The sequence below is a fragment of the Ctenopharyngodon idella genome, chromosome 10, assembly GCF_019924925.1.
Source record: "Ctenopharyngodon idella isolate HZGC_01 chromosome 10, HZGC01, whole genome shotgun sequence".
In the NCBI taxonomy this organism is placed as follows: domain Eukaryota; kingdom Metazoa; phylum Chordata; class Actinopteri; order Cypriniformes; family Xenocyprididae; genus Ctenopharyngodon; species Ctenopharyngodon idella.
The window spans coordinates 1,570,074-1,593,736 of NC_067229.1; the positions used below are offsets into that span (position 1 = coordinate 1,570,074).

At 36.2% G+C, this 23,663-nt stretch overlaps 1 pseudogene; it reads left to right on the forward strand.

Moving 5' to 3' along the window:
* LOC127520208 (uncharacterized) overlaps nucleotides 1–23,663 on the forward strand; it is a 76,589-nt pseudogene that overhangs the window by 52,094 nt on the left and 832 nt on the right.

Here is a 23,663-nt window from a genome sequence, read left to right on the forward strand (position 1 = left end):
CACCTGTGCTACTTCTGAACATGAAGATCAAATTTGCAATGATCTCTTTGTCAAGTCCAGTCAAAAAAAGAACAAAAAAAAAGAAAAGAAAAAAAGTCTTACACATCGATGCTTGTGTTTTGGGACAACACTTGTGTTAATTTTTACACATTCACTGTGTCAAACACAGACATTCAGAATGTGTTAAAAAGCATTTGTTAAAAACTGACTCAAATTGGCTAAATTCTTACAACACTCATTGTGTTAATTTTGACACATTCTTTGTGTGATGATTTTAACACAGTAAATGTGTCAGAAACGTGATCTGATGTTAACAAGCAGAATCACCAAAGAAATCACAATTTTTAAGTCACCATCATGGAGATCGGCGTTTGCTTTAGTTGAGATCTTGACCCTTGACTTTTTAATATAAAATTTTGTTTGGACTGTTTTAACTGAGTCATAACAGCCAGACAAACAAAGAGAAAAGATGGTCAGGTGGTGTTGGTTATGTTTTCACATAATCACTGAACTCATTTAGAGCCCAATCTCTGAGTTAGATTTACATTATTGATTACAGCAGCACTGTGATTCTACAGCAGATTCTTGATGTCTGTGTGTGTCTGAAAGAAAGATTTTTTTTTTTTTTTTTAAGTTTTTGCTCAGAACAGCTTTTGAGAAATCCTTTGGATTATATTGATAAAGCTGATCTTCTGCTGTAGAATCACAGTGCTGCTGTAATCAATAATGTAAATCTAACTCAGAGATTGGGCTCTAAATGAGTTCAGTGATTCAGATAAAATAATGATTATGTGAAAACATAACCAACACCACCTGATCAGCTTTTCTGTTTGCTTGTCTGGCTGTTAAGACTCAGTTACAGCAGCCAAACAAAATCTAATATTAAAAAGTCAAGAGTCAAGAGCCCAACTAAAGCAAATCCTGATCTCCATGATGGTGACTTAAAAATTGTGATTTTCTCCTTTGGTGATTCTGCTTATTGACAGCAGGTGCTCATCGTTAATGTTCAACAGTCACACGATTAATTAATGATCTTGATTGAATGGTCTTGTTTTGGTCTTGGAAGGTCTGGTCTTGGCCACACCTCTGGTCTTGAATGGTCTTGGTTTTGGAGGTCTGGTCTTCACCTCTGAAATGAACACAAAGATGTGTAAATGTGTAATATTAACACATTACAGCTGTTCTTGGCTGCACAGATTGTGTTGATGCTGTGAACAAATACACAGGTTGTGTTCATTTTAAAACTACACATAATATGTGTAAAACAGTTGAATTCTTCCAACACATTTTTATTGTGCCCGGTATGCGAGATGTCCAGTCCGCCCGTGCTGGAGAATATCTTGTGTTTTTCCATGGCTGCTCGAGCCCTCAGGATCGGTGCTTATGGTTTCATAAACAAGGCCCAGCTGGAATTACAGATCATTTGAAACTGAAAAATGGAGCTGACACAGCTGTAATGATCCTGGTCATAAACCAGTGGTGAGCAAAACTGCTTCAAATGCAGATGTAGAGCACACCGAGTACCACCCCAAAGACCCTAGTTCCTGCGGTGGAAATGCGGCTATAGTAAATCATGGAAAAACAAAAAACATGTTTTGAAAAAAGGATTTGTGGTGGATTGACTCAACTTGTTTAGATGGAGATGTTTTTTTTCTGTTATAGGTGAAGTCAGACTGTGAGGTATATAAATAGCAGGACAGGATGTTGATAAAAGCTAAAAAGTCTCTCATAGCTAAAATCAACAGGGAGGCAGGAATCTTCTCCACATATCAGAGGTGGACATTCCAGGGGTCAGAAAGTAAAAGTCCTGCCATATTTTTATTCCACCCACTGAAGCAGTGTTAAAGTTAATGAGATAATTAAGTGATCTGAAGCTGGACAATCAAACTGGATCTCTGACCATCACAAACACCACAACTGAACATGCTGGACTCTATGAAGTAAAGATAATCGCAGCTAAACTGTCATCAAAAACATTCAATGTTTCTGTGTATGGTGAGTAGGCATATTATAAAAGTCTTTGCTACTGAGCAACTCGCTCATAAAGACAATCTTTGCGGCCATCTAATGGTGTAATAAATGTAACTTCTGTTGCTGTTCACGGTCAGGGACTATTTTTTCCAGTGGAAGGAAGCCTTTTAAAGATTTTACTTCATGAAAGTTGCATTGATACAGTTTTTGGCTTTAATATTTGTATTGTGTGGTAACCGTTTTATAAAAGCAATAATATTGCTTTAATTGGTTTTCCACAGAAGTCCACGTCTGTAGCTGTGGTTCTACTGAAGCTGTGATCCAATTGGCAGTCTCTGTTCTAGTGGGCGTGGCTACAGTTGGCGTTCTGGTTTATGACATCAGATCCACAAGAGCAGACAGGAAACAGATAACAGAAATATTGTGACTTATCTTGGAGTTTTAATCTGTAAATATAAAAGTGTATGAAAGGGTTTGTATTCAAATACAATTATCAATAAAATCAACAAGCAATTTAATATGTAGGTGTAAATGGATTTATAAAATATGGAGCCATACTCTTTGAGGAAAGAAATATAATGCGGTGCAAGTACAATTTATCATGTAAAGAGCCAGTGGCTTCTGCCGAAATATTCATTGTAGTGTTGATACTTTGTGCCAGTTTCTCAAGAAGTTACTTTAATCATATTATTCTCATGCTAGAGTCTTGTTTATGGTTTATATATTTTATATAAATTGTATTTAGAGTGGCAGATTAAATATTACAGTGCAATCTGTGATGGTGTAATGACCTCTAGTGGTGGGTTTGAGGAACTGCAGATGCATTTTACATGAGTTTATAAGACTGATGAAACCACACTGTTAGACCTTGCTGTAGAAAAAATGGCCAAATTCTGACAGTAAGAAACCATTTTCTATTAAAACAGTAATATACTGTAGAAAACAATGCATTTTGGGTAATATTTGTCATTTTCGAGAAAATAGCCTATAGGAATATACTGTGAGTTAACATCGCTCAAAGTCGACACTCAGAGGCTGTGTTACAAATCACACCCTATACCCTCATTCACTATTCCCTACGCTAGTTCACTAATATAGTACACTGCAATTATGTACAAATAATTTATTTTAGCTATTGTGACACTGTGGCACTCCACGTAGAAGGCAACGTTCTCGTGACCTTGTGCAATGTTCCCTAAAAGTTCTCTAAAGGTGACGAAAATTCCAAAACTTTACAGAACATTAGGGACTTTCCTAAAATATCCTCTTTTGGTAATGAAAGTGCTGCAGTTCAAAGTTCCTGATATGACTTTAGGGGGACGTTCCATTTTGGTTATTTTATGGTCGCACAGAACATTTCCACACGGTCATCTGTTGGTCATTTAATCTCTGAACGTTCTGGGAACGTTACCAGGAGGCGTCTTTGACACCATGCCCTTGTCAAACAATCCTAAAGGATTCCAGAAAGAAAATTGTACAAAATTGTACTAATTAGAATTTCTATCATATTTTGGAACTATTTCTATAAGATTCCTATAGGACTTGTCTTATAGACATAAATATCATAATTTCTGGAAAGGTGTACAAAGGATTTGGTTCTTATTGTGTTCTTCTTTGCAGCATCTTGTTTAGTGAGACAATGTACACTGTAAAAAAAAAAAATTAAAAAGGTGAAATGCCTGGCATTGAAGATCATTAAAAAAAAAAAAAACATTTAAAAAAATGATAAATGACTGGTAAAAGCAGCTACCGAACAAAAACTGTAAAATTAAAGTAAAATATCCTAATTTATATTCCTTTAATATCTAATATCTAATTTATATCTATCACACCTGATTCACCTCATGAGCTCATTAGTAGAGACTGGATGTGTCAGATATAGAGAGACGTACAAGATGTTCAGAGCTGCTGCTCCTCCAGGACAGGTTTGAGAAGCACTGCTCTAGATCTCAGCATCCGCACTTATTTCAAACCAGTATGACTTTATTTCTTTCATACAAAACTTCTTAATGAGAATTAACAGAGGTTTAGATGTTGATGTTTTATTGGAAATAATAAAGTTTTAAGTCACTGTTATGGAGGTGAGCGTTTGCTTTAGATAGGCTCTTGATTCTTGACATTTTAACCTTAGATTTTCACTGGCTGCTGTAACTGTGTTTCAAAACATGTTTGTTATAGCAAAAATTCTGATCAGCTGAATTTGGTTATTTAATGATGGTGATTCGATCATCATGGAGTGTCTTGATTCACTGATTTTCTCCAAAGACTAAACTCTGAGTGTGATAACTGTTAGTTTTGCGTTATTTGTCTTTTTTATGGTAGTCAAATGTTCTGCTTTTAAAATTCATTATACAGAGTTTTGAGTCTTTTAGATTCACACAGACATCATAATTCAGCATATGAACTTCAACAATGGTGATAATAAAAAGCATTTTTGTGACTTTAGTAGCTTGTTTTGCAGAGGTGGAAAGTCCAGGGGTCAGAAAGTAAAAGTCCTGCCATATTTGTATTCCACCAACTGAAGCAGTGATAAATGAGATATTAATTGAGTGATGATTGACCGTTATTGAAGACACCTGATGTTAACAAGCAGAATCACCAAAGGAGAAGAATCACAATTTTAAGTCACCATCATGGAGATCAGTGTTCGCTTTAGTTGGGCTCTTGATCCTTGATTATGTGAAAACATAACCAAACACCACCTGATCATCTTTTCTCTTTGCTTGTTTGGCTGTTATAACTCAGTTACAACAACCCAAACAAAATCTAATATTAAAAAGGGTTAAGAGCCCAACTAAAGCAAACACTGACCTCCATGGTGGTGATTTAAAAATTTTCTCCTTTGATTATGCTTGTTAACATCAGGTGTTCAATAATTGTCAGTCATCACTCAATTAATATCTCATTAACTTTAACACTGCTTCAGTGGGTGGAGTAAAAATATGGCAGGCCTTTTACTTTCTGACCCTGGACTTTCCACTTCTGATGTTTTGTGATGCTCAGAGTTGATCTGTTGATCTGAAAATATTGTCACCATTGTTGAGGTTCATTCACTGAATCTTGATGTCTGTGATCTGTTCTGTTTCTGTTATCTGAGTTTTGTGAGGTTATCATTGTGCTTAGCGCCACATCAAGGTCTGAGCAGACATGCACATTTTCTTTTATCAGATTATTGCAGGTTTTTGCAAATCTAGGCTGTTCTTGCAGTTCACCATACTAAATGAAAGGATTTGGACAATGACTGGTGATCTTTTACATGTAAATGATGTTAATTAGGTGTCATTTACAATGTGGAGAACTGAAACCTTTCAGCTGCGTGCAAGTTCAAGATCGTTTGTGATTTGTAGATTTCACATCTGAAAGAGAGGCGTACTCTCGTTTTCTCGGTGTACGTTCATTCTATGAATCACACGCAGTGGCGCAAAAATGGGGTATGCAGTATATGCAGTGCATAGGGGCGCCGAACGGAGGGGGGCGCCATTGTGCCAAAACGTCTTTGAAAATCTTTTTGAATAAAACGTTTAAAATAAATTTAAAAATGATGTTTATTGAAAAACAATGTTTGTTTAGCATTTTAAATTCAAGTGATATCAACTGCTCACCATTTCGACAAGAGCTCTGTTACGGACAGTCACATGTCCAAAATGGACAGAGGAGGGAAGCGTTTCTGGGGCGCAGAACAGAAAACAGAAAACGCAAAAATGAAAATGAAAAACAGTGTCTTAAAATGAGGACATCGATGTCCATGTGGATAACAAGAAATTGGTAAGCGTAACCTATATCACTGTAAGTCTTTGATGTCATACACCGGTCGGTCTGTGTAGCGCCGCTTCAAGTCTTTTATGAATGATCCGCTGAATCACTTTTGTTACATTCAAAACGCAGATTCAGAAATGAAACACTGCTGTGTGTTGCGTGGAGACGAACAGTTCTGCTTTGTCTTTATAGTTTCATTGGCAAAATTGAACAAACCAGACAATATTTTGTCTAAAATAACACAATATAAACTTATTTTGAACTTACGTATAAAATAAGTATTGCATGTTGCACTCATTTTATTTGGGACAAAAACAGCACTCGTGTAATACTGAAATCCGTTACTTTTGTGATACTGCTTAACTCATATGATAAATATGAGACAAAAACTCAATAAGGGGCATTTTTGCTCCAGTATCTTGAGTTTTATGGCCATTCTAACTGCATTCTGTAAGCTCTATCCATCGCATAATGAGTTGTTGCCCTGCATTATATTCCTCATCAGATGACCTACATAGGTTTGGGGCGGGGCAAGTGCATTAAAAAATTTAATTTTTTTTTGTTTTTTTTTATCGTAATTAATTAATCTAATTAACGTGTTAAATCGACAGTAAAATGCAGGAAGTTTTCTGTGTGTGAGGGTTAGGGGATATAGAGTGGCAAGAAAAATAAAAAAAATGTGAGAAAATGTGAATCCTTTGGATTTTCTGGATTAATTGATCATATCAATTGCTCAATGTCATATTCATTAAAGTCACAAGTAGACAAAACACAATGTAGGCTAGTGGGGGCGCCAAATCACACGTACGCACGTCGGAGAAATGATCGTAAGATCAAATTTAGGATGGTTTCTGCGCAATATTTTATAAATGAGGCCCCAGGAAAGTATGGAGGCTTTTTTGGGAGTAGGGGCCTTTGCGCAAGTTCCGCTCCCAAAAGACTAAAGTAGTATGGGGGATGAGTACAAGTTTGCTTTGGAGGCAAAGCTTTCTGGTACGAGTTGCCTTCTGACTGACCCAGGTTAGGTCAGGACATTTTGCAGCTATTTCTGGGTACTCAGGAGCAGAGACTTCCCTCTGAGCAAGACATAAGGGTTACGCGCAGATACCAGATACTTTGAACCCTTTCTCTGTTGCCATCACAATACCACCTTGACAGACACCTTCATGATTTGGTGTGATGTTTTCAATAACCATCAAGTTCGAAGTCAAATCTTTTCAGAACAGATTCTTTTAAGTCAACTAATCAACATTCATTAACACTGAATAGTTTATTTGTGAATTCGACTGATCTAGAAGATTAAACCTGCAGTAGCTAACATCTCAGTGAATTCACTGAATTTGTCTCATTCTCAGATTAAGTGTGCTCTAGACTGAGCTCAAACTATTTAAGCTCTATCTTCTTTGTGTGGCATTAGACACCTCTCTTTTACTGGAGTAATAGTTTATTAGTGTTTCGTACAGGGTTGGTGTACTCCGTCCGCCACAAATGAACATTTAATAATTAATTAACATTAGCCTAATGGCTGCTGTTGTTTTCCCTGTGCGTTATAGTGAAGACTTGTGAAACTGCACAGCCTTTAGTTACAGGTTCGTAACTGGATTGATGACATTTGCTCATCCATACACTAGCTATGTGATCCAGAAAGGGAATCCAGTGACAGAAATATAATAATGTAAATCAATCATCTAAGATCAAACTAGAGACCAATAGTTATATGTAATGAACACAGTATATTTAGATTAGTATACATAATTTTTACAACACTTTTGTTTTGTTTTCGTTTAAACCATGTTTTCCTCGGTCGTTCTCTTTGAGGTTTTGCAAGTGTTACGCATCTTATCTGAGCTCTCTCTCTTGTTTTTGTCTCGTGTGTGGGGTTTTCCCCTTTTCCTTGAGTTTCCTGTGTGATTACTGGTGTGGATTGTTTGCATGTGTTTTTAACCCTTTGCCTGTAATTTGACTACTATCCTGGATTCACCAATAAAGCTGCGATTGGATCTTACACAAGTCTCAAAGCATTCCATGAAAAAAACCTTGGGGGTAGGCGGATTACCTCAGTTATTTTGGACCATGACTCTGGGGCTGGAATATAATGATACTGAACTAATAGATATCTTTAATGAATTCCTGGATTACGCACGAATGGGCTGCCATCAGTCAGAATGTGGCCCAGAAGTTGATTGACAGCATGCCAGGGCGAATTGCAGAGGTCTTGAAAAAGAAGAGTCAACACTGCAAATATTGACTCTTTGCATAAACTTAATGTAATTGTCAATAAAAACCTTTGACACTTATGAAATGCTTGGAATTATGGTTCAGTATACCATAGTAACATCTGACAAAAAGATCTAAAAACAATGAAGCAGCAGACTTTGTGAAAATTAATATCTGTGTCATTCTCAAAACTTTTGACCACGACTGTACATCATTTGTCATCCAGGATCATAATAAACTCATCAAAGATCACTTAGAGGAAATTTAAATGACAAAACAACAAATCAAATTATATTTAAACAGTAATAGAGTGTAAAAGACAGATGCAGTTGTTGTCAGAACATCATTTGTGAGGAAACAGAATCACAGAGTTTGATCATTGTTATGTGATGAAACATGTGTACGTCACCTCCGTCATCTCAGATTCCTGTCAGACAAACACAGAGTCAAAAAACAAAAACAACCCTGACAAATGAAAATTAACAAATGACAGAAAATTTCCCTGAGAGTTGATAATGCTCTGATAATGCATCTTTGTTGCTGGTTTTCTTTGCAATAAATTGTGTGTTTTGGTAAACACTGTTACAAAGAGCGCAAACTCACACAAAAAGCCAAGAGTCAAACTGGCCAACTAAAGGAAACACTGATCACCATAATGGCGATCAGTCATTTTCAATAAAACATCAACATCTAAACCTCTGTTAATTCTCAAAAAGAACTTTTGCTGAGATCTTGAGAGATTTATTGTCTTCTTTTATCTTCAGTTGATTTCAGGCTGTGTGGCTTTAAGTCAGGTGTAGTTGTGTTTCATTTTCTGAGAGTTCAAGCATGATGTTAAAACCAACATTACATTGTAACAGTGATTCAATGCCATTACCATTGATTTTTTGTTGAAATTTCAACATTGTTTCAACATTAATTGAGGGTGCAAAAGTGATATTGATTCAATGAGGTTAACGTTGACACATTAACATTGATTTAACATTATTTCGATCATTGCTTGCTATCTGGGGTTGATTTGAACATCAATCACAGAAAACACTTTTACTTCAGATAAGAATCACATCACACTGAAACTAATGCTGCTAGTGTTTGAGCTTCAGTGTTTTTACAGAACCTACATTTAGAAAAACAAACCAACCAGACGCCACAAACACAAACAGAAGAAAACAGGGTGAAACATCTTCAGTCCAGCAATATGAAAAGAAACTCTTCAAAACCGGTTCAGTAATAAAGTGACAGACGCGCTAATGTGAAGCTGCTCTGTAGTAAAGTGAAGTGAAACTATCAGCTAAAATAACTGCACATCTTTAAATGTTGATGCATGTGACCATCCAGCTCTTTCCTTCTGATTGATTCTGCATCCTTTGAAAATAAACTGACCCATAACATGTTAAAATGTCTTAAAGCAACAGTTTGATCTTGTCATGAGATCCTGTGAGTGTTTGTCTCTCCTGTAACCGTCTTCGGGTCATTTGTTGTGCTCACTTTGCTCAGAGTGAACACCACATTACTGAGACGCTCACACAAAAACACTGTGAGACAACTGTTACAGCACAGTCCAGAGGCTTCACAACATTTGCTGTACATAATGGCACATATCGATAAAAGTGTGCGTCGTCGGCCAGTGAGCATTGAGGGAGTGAGAATAACTCTGATGATATTATTATACTTGAGAGACACATGATCAGAGACTACATGCAGTCTAGCGGAGACTCGTAGACTGTGGATTGACACTCAACATAATTGTGAACAAGCTAGTGTTCATGGGAATGCTTCTTTCAGAAAAGGGGATTGGCCTGACCGCCGAAAGGATTTATGCTGTGGTTGAGGCCAGAGGACCAGAGAAAAACAGAAGTTTAAGTGCCTTAAAACAGAAGTTGGCTTCACCACTGCAGGACGAGAGATTCACAGCTTGAGGAGGAACAAGATCTGGTAAAAAGAAAAGACCAACTCCATTCATCCAAGTTCCATAGACTGTCCAGAAAGAGAAATTCTGTGTCCACGATATAAAAGAAATACCAGGTTTGTGAAGAAATTCTTTAGTGAGAAAGCAAACGACACTTCAGCTGAACAGCAAAACCAATCAGACAGAACTAGTGGAGTCAGTGACAGAAGATACTGAGCAAATCACTCCTGATAACAGGTCAAGTCAGGGTGAAACACTAGGAGGAGGTGTTGATTCCTCAGATGAGACACAGAGACAAATCACACTGGAGATTTAAAGGCTTATTCGTTGCCTGTTGGAGGAAATAGAGCACAGATGTGTTGTGTTTATGTGTTTCACTATGTTCTCAAAGTATATTATAATGTGTCCCAAATCAGTATTTTCTCAGGTTAAAGAAGCTGGGGAAGATGTTTGTTTATCACTGTGAATAGAAAAAAAACCTGAGCATAATTATGATGTAAACATTTACAAATAAAGTTTTAATAATGTTCAGCACACAGCTGTAGGTGTTTTTATCCTGATATTCCACCTCCAGAGGTAGAGAGAGACTGATGCTGAGATCAGACACACTGATGCTGGACAATAAACTGTTTCCTTTGTACCAGGAGAGAGTCACATGACTCACATTCACAGCTGAACACACCAATGAACATGATGATGATGATGATGAAGAACATTGTGAAGAGTTACTGCTGATGACAGGAACAGGCAGACGAGCTGAAAAACATCAAAGAATAAAGAGAAATGAGGATGAATGAAGATATTCAAAAAACATCGAGAGGAACCAAGATGATCAAAAGTAGAGCATTTAAAACTATTTAACAGAAAGTTAAATATAAACCTGCTGCTCATGTAAAAAGAGAATTAGTCATTTTAACTAATTAGTCATGATAAGATACTTTAGATCTGTCACAGTTTGTTGTAGGAAGAAGAAGAATCAGGTTCAAACAGTCTTTAATAAAATCCACAGGTAAATCCTAACAGTAAAAGACAGGCAAGCACACACAACACAACATAAACGAGACTGAAAACACTGAACTTATACTGATGATAATAAGGTGAACAAAACTGAACAGAATGACAAATCATATGGTTACCATGACCACAAACGCATATCAGAAACAAAACAAACGAAAAATAAACAAATACTAACTAAAAGTCCATGAAAGTGAAACTAAGACGAAAGTGTGACAAGATCTCACTGTAACAAATAAAACATGTAAAACGGATATTTAACTCACCGTAGACAGTGAGATGAATAAAAGAAGACATGCTGAAAATGTTGGTCTCTAGTTTATAACGTCCAGCATGTTCAGTTGTGATGTTTGTGATGGTGAGAGATCCAGTTTGTTTGTCCAGCTTCAGTCTGTCTCTGAATCTTCCATGTACAGTGATGTTGTCAAACTGTTTATTGATTTCAGCTATTAAAGTGTTTCCAAACTTCCACTGAATCCGATAATCATCCTTCATTTCAGTAAGATCAGAGTTTATAGTGACTGAATCTCCCTCCATCACTGACACTGACTTCACTGCATCTGTATCACCAAACACACAGAGAACAAACAGAAACAGGGTTCAACACAGATTAAGACAGTCATTTGCAAAAGTAAATGGTTTGAATAAAGCAATAAGCCCCAAGAAGCCGTGGTTTACAGTGAATTTATAACGGCTAAGGGGCGTTGTTAGGCACGACTTGGAGCAGACTGCCCTTAGCGGTTATAAATTCACTGTAAATCATGGCTTCACGGGGCTTATTCCCAGCTAACAGAGTTTTGTTATAAGAACGTTTTCTAAATATTGAGTGTTGGTTTTGGGAACGTAAAAAATGTCCAGTTTTCGTGATGTTAGAGGAACATTATTATAAGGTATAATGTTCCTCAAACGTTCCTTCAACTTTATTTCTGTCACACGTCTACAGAAGCTCTTATTGAGAATTAACAGAGGTTTAGATGTGGATGTCTTATTGAAAATGTTTCGTTTGAGGTCACCATCATGGAGATCAGTGTTTGGTTTAGTTGAGCTCTTGACCCTTGATTTTTGTTACTTTAAATAACTTTTTATTAACATTAACCTTTTAAGTGTTACGATCCCATTGGCGGGACACCTTCCAGCCAGCACACCCATGTAGGCTCCACATGGTTTAGCCCAGATGAAGTGCACACTACAGGCTGTTAAATGTAACACTGAATCAGTGTTGGAGTTAATGAAATAATTAATTAATTAAGTGATGACTGAGCATTATTGAAGATAGCTGCTGTCAACAAGAATCAATAAAGGAAAGAGAAACAAGAAGAACAGAAAAAAATCGAAACACTAGAACTACAACTGACTTCAGCCGCAGCCTTAGATAAAAGAAGACATTAAATCTTTCAAGATCTCAGCAGAAGAGGATTAAACAACTCCATATACAGAAACTCTTATTAGAGTTTATTTGTTGTTGATTTTTTATTGAAATTAGTTTTTTTATGCCACCATCATGGTGATCAGTGTTTATTTTAGTTGAGTAGTTTGACTTGTTTTTGTAATGTTAGAGTTTCTCTGGCTGCTGTAACTGAGTTTGTTATAGCAAGAAAAGCAGGAGAACACACAATCTGATGCTGTGGCTGCTTCATGATAAGAATATAATCATTGTGTAGTGGCTTAATTCACTGATCTTATGACAGAGTTTAATATGAGCAATTTCTTACTAACTTTGTTTTATTGTGATTCACGTAAAGATCCAACACAGTTTTAATCAGAAAATCTGAATGAGTTTTACTCACAAACATACATCAGGAATCAGCCTACGATTCTCAACAATGGTGACATGCTTAAAGGCGCAATGCATTTTGGGGGCCATAGATGAGTTTTGCATGATGCACCCAGAATGCATTGTGGCATGAAGCATGTCACCATTGTTGAGATTCATACGCTGATTCTAGATGTCTGTGTGTGAGGAAGTTTTGCAGGAGTTTTAAAGTGTTTAGTGTACAATGTGTTTTAAAACTAATTCAGCTTTTCTGATTAAAACTAAAGATCCAACACAAACTTTATAACATTTTGCTCATATAAAGCTCAATCATTAGATCAGTGAATTAAACCACTACATGACGACTATATTCTTACCATAAAGAAGCTGACAGTAGCTGATCACATTTTTGCTTGCCTTTCTTGCCATAACTTAGTTATAACTGCCAGAGAAAAACTAACACTAAAGAAGTCAAGAGTAAAACTGCCTAACTAAAACAAACACTGATCTCGATAATGGTGACATCAAACAAAACTATTGTTTTCATCAACATCTAAACCTCTGTTAATCCTCACTAACAACTTTTGTAGATGTATGTCAGAAATAAAGTCAGTCAGGTTAGTAATAAGAGAAGCTGGTAATGCTGTTTGTGGAGATCTTGAGAGATTTAATGTCTTTTATCTTCAGTTGATTTCATCTAAGGCTGTGGCTGAAGTCATAGATCTTGTTGTTCCTCTGTCCTTCTGTGATTCTGCTCGTTATCACCTAATTATCTCATTAACTCCAACACTGATTCAGTGTTACATTTAACAGCCTGTAGTGGGCTAAACCATGTGGGGCCTACATGGGTGTGCTGGTTGGGAGGTGTCCGGCCAGCGGGACCGTGTCAGTTAAGGGTTTAAGGAAACTGGACATTTTTATGTTCTTGGAATGTTGAATTTTAAATCAAATTAAGTTGAAAGAACATTTGAGGAACATCATACCTTTTAAAATACATTCTTCTAACATCAAGAAAACTGGACTTTTTTATGTTCCCAGAACCAACACTGAATATTTAGAGAACGTTCTTATAACAAAATTCTGTTAGCTGGGAAATCATATGGTTACCATGACCACAAACACATAGCAGGAAAACAACAAAGAAAAAACAGGAACCAATAAAACTAAAAGTCCATGAAAGTAAAACTAAAACAACACAGACAGACAGAGTGTGACAAGATCTCACTGTAAACAAATAAAACATGTAAAACTGATATTTAACTCACCGTAGACAGTGAGATGAATAAAAGACATGCTGAAAAAAGACATGCTGAAAAATCTGGTCCATTCATAAACTCCATCATGTTTCATTGTGATGTTTGTGATGGTCAGAGATCCAGTTTGATTGTCCAGCTTCAGTCTGTCTCTGAATCTCCCATCAAGATCATCATCATATACAGTGATTCTGTCGAACTGTTTATTGATTTCAGCTATTAAAGTGTTTCTAAACCTCCACTGAATCACATCATCATCCTTCATTTCCGTAAGATCAGAGTTTAGAGTGACTGAATCTCTCTCCATCACTGATATTTCATCTGTTTCACCAAACAGAGAACAAACAGAAACAGGGTTTGTCACAGATAAACAGATTATAATGGTTTGTTAAATTAAATAGTTAAAATAAACAATATCATAAAACAGCAAAAAGAAACAAAATGGTTTACGAAGTCATTTAAATTTTGTCATTAAAAAAAACAAGTGTAAACATTTTTAACTCACCAATGACAGTGAAATAATCCGCATTATAGTTCGTGCAAAAAAAAGCAAGCACTGCTCACCACAACGGTGAGTACAAACCAAATTATTATTAATAAGATCTTCTGTAGACGTGTGACAGAAATAAAGTCAGTCTGGTTAGTAATAAGTGAAGCTGGTAATGCTGTTTGTGGAGTTGTTTAATCAGATCTTCAGAGATTTAATGTCTTTTATCTTCAGTTGATTTCATCTAATGTGGCTGAAGTCAGTTGTAGTTCTTGTGTTTCTCTTTCCTTCAGATTCTGCTCATTATCATCAAGTGTCTTCAATAATGCTTCATTCATCACTTAATTAATCACTTAAGTACCTAATCAATTTCAACACTGCTTCATTGTTACTTATAACTCTGAGTGTGGACTCATATAAACACTCTTTGGTTGGACGGGACACCAAATAGCAAAAGATGTAAGAATATACAATAGAGAATTTGAGGAAACTGTAATATTAAACCAGTTTGGGTATTAGACTGTCCAAAGGTTGATTTAGAGCTACTGAAGATCAGAAAATATGATAGGACATCTGATATAATAGAAGAATATCATAGATATAGGGAGTATAAATATAAGTACTGTATTCAGATCTTTACAGATGGATCTAAGGAAGCAAATACAACTGGTTTAGGAGTTAGTGTGCCAAAGTGTAAAGTGGATATTAGTAAAAGAACATCTGATTATTTAAGTGTATATGCTGTAGAATTAGTTGCCATTTTGGAAGCAATAGAGTGGATTGTAGAAAGTGGCGCCAACAAGTTTTTAATATGTAGTGACTCTGTATCTGCTCTTTCGAGCATTAAATCAGGCACAACTAAAAACCATAAGGGCTTGATCTATGATATTTTATTTATTTATACAACAGCAGTTAGGCAGGGGAAGAATATTGCATTCATGTGGGTTCCGGCTCATTCAGGTATTGCGGGCAATAAAAGGGCAGACAAGTTGGCAAAAATGGCAACTAAAAAGGAAAATGTTGAAATCAATATTAAGTTATCTAAATCAGAGGGAAAGAGCATAGTGTGGAAAGAAATAATGGACAAATGGCAGCAGCAGTGGCAGAATGAAACTAAAGGGAGGCATTTATATTCAATACAGAGTGGGTGTGTCAAGAGATAATGGTACGAGTAGGAGAGAACAAGTCATTTTAAGCAGAATAAGAATGGGGCATAGCAATCTTAATGGCACTTTACATATTATGGGGAAACACCCAACAGGAATGTGCACACAATGTCAGGAGTATGAGACGGTTGAGCATGTTTTAATATCTTTTAGGAGGTTTATTCAAGAAAGACAAGAAATGATGACCCAGTTACAGAGTTTAGGACGGGTAGAGGGAAGTGTTAAAAGAGTGTGCAGAGAAAACCTATTTATTAGGTTTTTTAAAAGAAACTGGATTGGAGAAGAGAATATAGTGTAAAGGGAATTTAATACAGTAGGTGGCAGTAATGCAACAAATTGGATGCCAGCTGCCGTAAAAACCCAAAGAAGAAGAAGAAGAAGAAGAAGAAGACATATAAACACTGAGCAGTGTTAATTTAACACTAGGAAATTTGCTGTGTAATCTGAGCCAATCTAATGTGCACGGGTAACAAGTTCTAGAGTTTCAGGAAAGCGACAGTAAAAGCGCAGTCACCCCTAAGTTTTAGCCTAGATCTGGGAATCATTAAATGTAACTGATCAGAAGACCTCAGGAATCTGGCAGATGTATGACGTTTCACTAAGGCATCAAGATATGTTGGTGCCAAACCATTTAAGGATTTAAAAACAAACAATAAGGGATAGGCCTTAATCCAGAATAGTTAATCGTGGTTTAAAAAATGGCTTTCTAAAACACAGATTAAGCACAGATTACTAAAACCTGGACTATGGAGTCCTGAATTAAAATAAACTAGATTAATTTAAAACCAACTGTGCTAATCTGAATTAGCCTGAGAGAGGTTGCATGTAAAACATGGAATGAAACAAAACAAAACAAAACAAAAAGCTTAAAATTGCATGGAACTGAGAAGGAAAACAATGGCAGCAAAAAAGACTCCAATAAAAAACTTAACTAAACAAGAGACATTTGTTTTAAAGCAAGCAAAATACATCAGCTGTGAAAAAAAGGAAATGCCTTGAAATCTGTTTGTAATGAATTCTATTTAAATAGATGAATTATATATATTATATCAACACTTCACCACAACGGTAATCTCTAAAAAACACTAACATAACAAAAACTTTTATATAATAGAACATTAAACAGTAAGAAGTCTCTCTATATTCTCATCTTTCTAAAAAATGCATCAAATAACACTTTTTCAATATTTACTCTCCCAATTTAGCCCAGTGCAAAGCATGATGGGAAGTGAAAGTCCTGTTTGATTGGGTTACTTGACTGAAACATGTTATTTCAAAATGAAAACGTCAAGTGAGTTCTAGTAACCATTTCAAGTCAATTTAACATGAAGCAATCACATCTGAACCAGAAACAATGGTGTTAAATGATACACACAGTGTATATCAATATCGATATATATCAAAGTAATACATGATATATATAATTTATATAGTCATAATTATGACTTTTTATGCCTTTTTTGGAAATGGGCTTCCATATTTATGAGGATAAATTAAACAATTTTAAAAAGGTCTGTCCATGAGTTCTACACAGCAGTCTGTTATTGTAGAGACATAAACTTCCATATTTTCACAGAATTAGAATAATTATTAGAACAGTTGTCATTACAGTTATCGTGCTCTTTGTGAACGGTCTGTCTATATAACAGTACATTAAGACAAAGTTTGATTCTTTTGATTTGCACTAACAACCTGACATAAATTTACTACAAAATATTACTTATTAATTAATTGTTTAATAAAGTATACCTTTCTGTCGCTGTCAGAGACCACATGATCATTTGAGATGCAAACACCTCCCCTTGAAAGTAGGCGGCAGCAGTGGCTCAACCATAACTCAAACAAATGAGTATTAAACTGAGTCATCAGTAAGTCTTTTCCCATCATCAGTCAGGACAGCCAAGGAAGAGTTTTCACTGCCTCTGCTTTTACAGCATCATAGGAATGGCATCATAAGAAGCTGGTCCACACTTAGTTAAGTGACTCAGCATGAATGACTCATCACTACAAAGCAGTGGCAGCTGGCAAATTAGTAATGCAGATTAGCTCGTTGGCAAAACGTTGGCCCCTTATCGCTGGCAGCCCTCACTTAGCCTCCAGGAATCCTTAGCGCTGTTTTATTGAAAATAATAAAGTTTGAAGTCACTGTTATGGAGGTAAGCACTTGCTTTAGTTGAGCTCTTGACCCTTGACTTCTTAACTTCAGTGTTTCTCTGGTTGCTGTAACTGTGTTTCTGAAGCACATTTGATATAGAGAAATGTTAAAGTCTGCGCAGACAGCCCTAGGTGGGCCCGTAAAGGGCCAGTGCAGGCTTGTTTGCAGGGCACTGAAGACCTGGAACAGTTTTGAATACTTCTTGTCACGTACATGCACTCTTGTGGCCAAGATTGCAAATGTGGGTATTTGGACAGGCCCATTATATCCCACTTAAGATTGATTCCGTTTTTTTAAAGCAAGGTCTAACAGTGTACAGTGGACTACAGAGATGGTAAGTATCGAGGTGCGAGAGCATTTTTTTAAGATATGCAAGAACAGCAAAGGAAAAAGTAAAACTTCTATATCTAAAGTCTATATCTTCCAATAAAGTATACATGGTGATATTTCTCTTCAGAGTTTGACCTCTAACTTTTATTTAAAGGTACACACTATGTAACTTTTGGCCCTCAAGAAGATTGTTTTGGTTGTGCTTTGAATGCAGATGAATATGATTATCCTACTAATAAAACATTCACTACTATTCTTCAGAGATATAACCAGTTTAGATGGAAAGGATCTCAAGCTGAATAGCTGAAGATGTAAATTAATCTTTACCCATTAATAGACACGGTACTTCCTTGAAAATAAACTCCAGCACAGCTACAGCAACCATGATGAAATGAACTTCACAACAGTTAATGCTTTACAATCAACTCTGTTAGAGAGCTATGGCAATTTATCTGTTCAATAAAATACCTAAAACACCATCATCCCCCTGTCGCTTTTACAACATTTCAAATCCCTCAGTTCTCTCCATCTCTGAAAGGCTTATGTTGATTCTTGTTTTATTACGAGCTCTGTCACATTCTCTTATTGCCAGCAGATTCTCCTCTGTTCTGCGTTTGTTTAAAACTGGTGATTCTCTGGAGATTTAGTTGCTCCATGTCAACCTTTCTCACTCATTATGACAGCCAGGGTTGGGGAGTATAACGGAATACATGTAACGCAGTTACATAATCAGCATACAAAAAGTTGGTAACATATTGGTTACAGTTTTGTCAAAAAAGTAACCAGAAAGAATACAGGTACATTTTGTAAAAAATAGGAATACTATCAGGATTACAATGGTTTCATTTAAAGCTAAATAAATTAATATTTTGACATAATAATGCTATATTAAGCGCTGCTTGATTATAGTTCCTGGTTCTGTTGCCAGTCATGACTCACATGAGCCACCTGCTGGTGCATGTGCAAATAACACCTGTCTACAATCATTCTCCTCAGACGCAGGTTTAGACGCAGGTAAGTTATTACCCAGCCAGCACAGCCATGTGGGGCCTAGACCTGGGTTATCTAACTGAGTCCCAGACAGTTTTATCCATAGTTTCCATGTAGGCCTCACATGGGTTAGTCCAGATGAAATGAACACTACTCAGTGTGCACACCATAGGATGTTAAATGTAACGCTGAATCAGTGCTGGAGTTAATGAGATAATTAAGTGATCACAAGCAGAATCACCGAAGGACAGAGGAACAACAAGAACAGGAAAAAAAACGAAATATAAGAACTACAACTTTCTTCAGCCACAGCCTTAGATGAAATCAACTGCAAGTAAAAGACGTTAAATCTCTGAAGATCTGATTAAATAACTCCACAAACAGCATTACCAGCTTCACTTATTACTAACCAGACTGACTTTATTTCTGTCATACGTCTATACAGAACTTCATATGAAAATTAACAGAGGTTTAGATGTTGATGATTTATTGAAAATAATTGTTTGGTTTGATGTCACCATTATGGAGATCAGTGTTTGCTTTAGTTGGGCAGTTTGACTCGACTTTTTAAGTTGAGTTTTTCTCTGGCTGCTGTAACTGTGTTTGTTACGGTACGAAAAGGTAGACAAAATGTGTTCAGATGCTATCAACTTTTGATAATTCACTGATCTTATGACTGAGTTTTATATGATCAACATGTGATTAACCCCTTAACTGTCACAATCCTGTTGGCGGGACGCCTTCCAGCCAGCACACCCATGTAGGCCCCACATGGTTTAGCCCAGATGAAATGAACACTGCTCAGTGTGCACACTACAGGCTGTTAAATGTAAAACTTAATCAGTGTTGGAGTTAATGAGATAATTAAGTAATTAAGTGATGATTGAGCATTATTGAAGATAGCTGCTGTTAACAAGCAGAATCAACGAAGGAAAGAGAAACAACAGGAACAGAAAAAATCAAAACACTAGAACTACAACTGACTTCAGCCGCAGCCTTAGATAAAAGACATCTCTAAAGATCTCAGCAGAAGAGGATTAAACAACTCCATATACAGAAGCTCTTATTGAGAATTAGGAGAGAGAGATTTTTTGTTGTTGGTTTTTTATTGAAATTTGTTTTAAGTTATCATCATGGTGATCAGTGTTTACTTTAGTTGGGTAGTTTGACTTGTCTTTGTAGTGTTAGAGTTTCTCTGGCTGCAGAATTTGTTTTAACAAGAAAAACAAGAGAACACACAATCTGATGCTGTGGCTGCTTCATGATAAGAATATAATCATTGTGTAGTGGCTTAATTCACTGATCTATATGACTGACTTTATTATGAGCAATATCTTACTAACTTTGTTTTATTGTGATTCACGTAAAGATCCAGCACAATTTTAATCAGGAAACCTGAATAAGTTTTAAAACAGATTGTACACTAAGCATTTTAAACTACGGTGAAATTTACTCACAAACATACATCAGGAATCAGCCTATGAATCTCAACAATGGTGACATGCTTAATGCTGCAATGCATTCTTTTTTGCATGATGCACCCAGAATGCATTGTGGCATGAAGCATGTCACCATTGTTGAGATTCATTCGCTGATTCTAGATGTCTGTGTGTGAGGAAGTTTTGCAGTTTTCTTGTTATCATCTAATTATCTCATTAACTTTAACACTGATTCAGTGTTACATTTTGCAGCCTGTAGTGTTCACACTGAGCAGTGTTTATTTCATCTGGGTTAAACCATGTGGGGCTTACATGGGTGTGCTGGTTGGGAGACGTCCAGCCAGCAGGACTGTGACAGATAAGGGATTAACTTTGTTTCATTGTTCTAGAAGAGATCCAACAGTCTTAATCTGAAAGAGTTTGAAACACATTTTTAAACTTCTGTGATATTTAATCACACACAGACATTAAGAATCAGCATATGAATCTCAACAAAGGTGACATACTTCATGCGGCAGTGCATTCTGGGAGCCATGGATGAGTTTTGTATGATGCAACCAGAATGCATTGCGGCATGAAGCATGTCACCGTTATTGAGATTCATACACTGATTCTTAATGTCTGTGTGTGTCTGAAACGCACAGTTTTGTCTAGCTCCTTTTAAACTTCTGTGTTTTAGATTAGGTTAGACTAAACTAGATGACCCAGATAAAACCCACCTTGGCTCCACGTGGATGTGTTGGTTGAGTGATTATGGTGCTTTCTGTGGGGGAAAAAAAACTTTATTGAAGACACCTGATGATAACAAGCAGAATCACCAAAGGAGAAAAATCACAATTTTTAAGACACCATCACAGAGATCAGGGTTTGCTTTAGTTGGGCTTTTGACCCTTGACTGTTTAATATTAGATTTTGTTTGGACTGTTTTAACTGAGTTATAACAGCCAGACAAGCAAAGAGAAAAGATGATCAGGTGGTGTTGGTTATGTTTTCATATAATCATTATTTGATCTGAACTCATTTAGAGCTCAATCTCTGAGTTAGATTTACATTATTGATTACAGCAGCACTGTGATTCTACAGCAGAAGATCAGCTTTTTCAATATAATCCAAAGGATTTCTCAAAAGTTGTTTAAAAAAAAAAAAAAAAAAACTTGCTCTAATTTAGACATAGAGACATCAAGAATCAGCCTGTGAATCTCAACAGTGATGACTGTCAAAAAGCATGTTGCAATGCATTCTGGGTGCCACTAATCAAAATACATCCACGGCTCCCATCATGCATTGCTGCATGAATAAATTATGAGCTTAATTGTCTTAGTAATTTTCTTTATTATAACTGTTTTATTTATTTTTTGCTGTTTTTGTGACTTTTTAGTAGCTTGTTTTCTAATGTTCATAGTTGATCTGTTTATCAGAATATTATTTTTATCAGAAGATTTTTTTTTTTGTTGTTGATCAGAACAACTTTTAAGAAATCTGGATTATATTGATAAAGCCGATCTTCTGCTGTCGAATCACAGTGCTGCTGTAATCAATAACGTAAATCTAACTCAGAGATTGGGCTCTAAATGAGTTCAGATCAAATAATGATTATATGAAAACATAACCAACACCACCTGATCATCTTTTCTGTTTGTTTGTTTGTCTGGCTGTTATGACTCAGTTACAACAACCCAAACAAATTCTAATATTAAAAAGTCAAGGGTCAAGAGCCCAACTAAAGCAAACCCTGATCTCTGTGATGGTGTCTTAAAAATTGTGATTTTCTCCTTTGGTGATTCTGCTTGTTATCTTCAGGTGTCTTCAACAATGGTCAATCATCACTCAATTAATATCTCATTAACTTTAACACTGCTTCAGTGGATGGAATAAAAATATGGCAGGACTTTTATTTTCTGACCCCTGTACTTTCCACCTCTGCTTTTTTAATGTTGTGTGTAAACTATAATTTTTTTTTTCCTTACATGTTAGAGAAATAAAAACAAAAGATAAAACCATCTGCAATACAATACTGTAGCCACCAGATGTCTGTATAGCCTTTTTTTTTATATAAATATAGAATTGTATTTTTTTCTCTGTTATAGGTGAAGTCAGACTGTGAGGTTCATAAATAGCAGGACAGGATGTTGATAAAAACAGGAAGATGATGACCTTGAAACATACATAAATGGTCACTCTTCTATATAAGATGTTTGTCTAACAGAACGAATCATGTTTCTAAAGAAATCAAACCGCAGCAGGTTTCGGTTTCTCTCAGAAGCTGAACTCCATATAATAAGAGTCAGAGGAACATTTATATATAGGCTATATATAAATGTTCCTCTGTGTGTGTGTGTGTGTGTGTAGGAGGGTCAAACTCAGAGGATTCACGCACATCAGATGAACAGCTCGGTTGTTTTCAGCGGATTAGATCATTTTTACTGAAGAAAATGTTTCAAATGCTTGTTTTGTTCTGTTTGTGCTGGCGGCGACTGATCTGTAAGTTAGAAAACATTTTCACGTCTTAATATCAGTAACAAGCTAAGATGATTTTCACTTGCAGTTCTAAACAGTTCAATCAAATTAAACTTGAAATTGAACTTAAAACTACAATTGTGAGATCTGAATAATGGAAATTACAATAATGAATTTGCATTTCACTCTAAAAATTGCTGAGTTGTTTCAACCTATCTTTAGGTCGGCATTATTTAATAGGATTCTCTTCACATTTTGTATCAGTTCACATTTAAACAAAACTGACGCTGGGCTTTGTCAACCAACAGAAGTCTTAATATGTTCCTGTTTGTGTTCTTCAGGTGTGTTTGGTGCTGAAACAAATGAAATACAGTCAGTGTCAGTGATGGAGGGAGATTCTGTGCTTCTTCACACTGATATTACTGAACCACATAAACATGATGACATACTGTGGAAATTTGGAGCTGAAAAGTCTCTCATAGCTAAAATCAACAGGGAGGCAGGAATCTTCTCCACATATGATGTTCCTGATGGGAGATTCAGAGACAGACTGAAGCTGGATGATCAAACTGGATCTCTGACCATCACAAACATCACAACTGAACATGCTGGACTCTATGAAGTAAAGATAATCGCAGCTAAACTGTCATCAAAAACATTCAATGTTTCTGTATATGGTGAGTAGGCATATTATAAAAGTCTTTGCGACTGAGCGACTCGCTCATAAAGACAATCTTTGCGGCCATCTAATGGTGTAATAAATGTA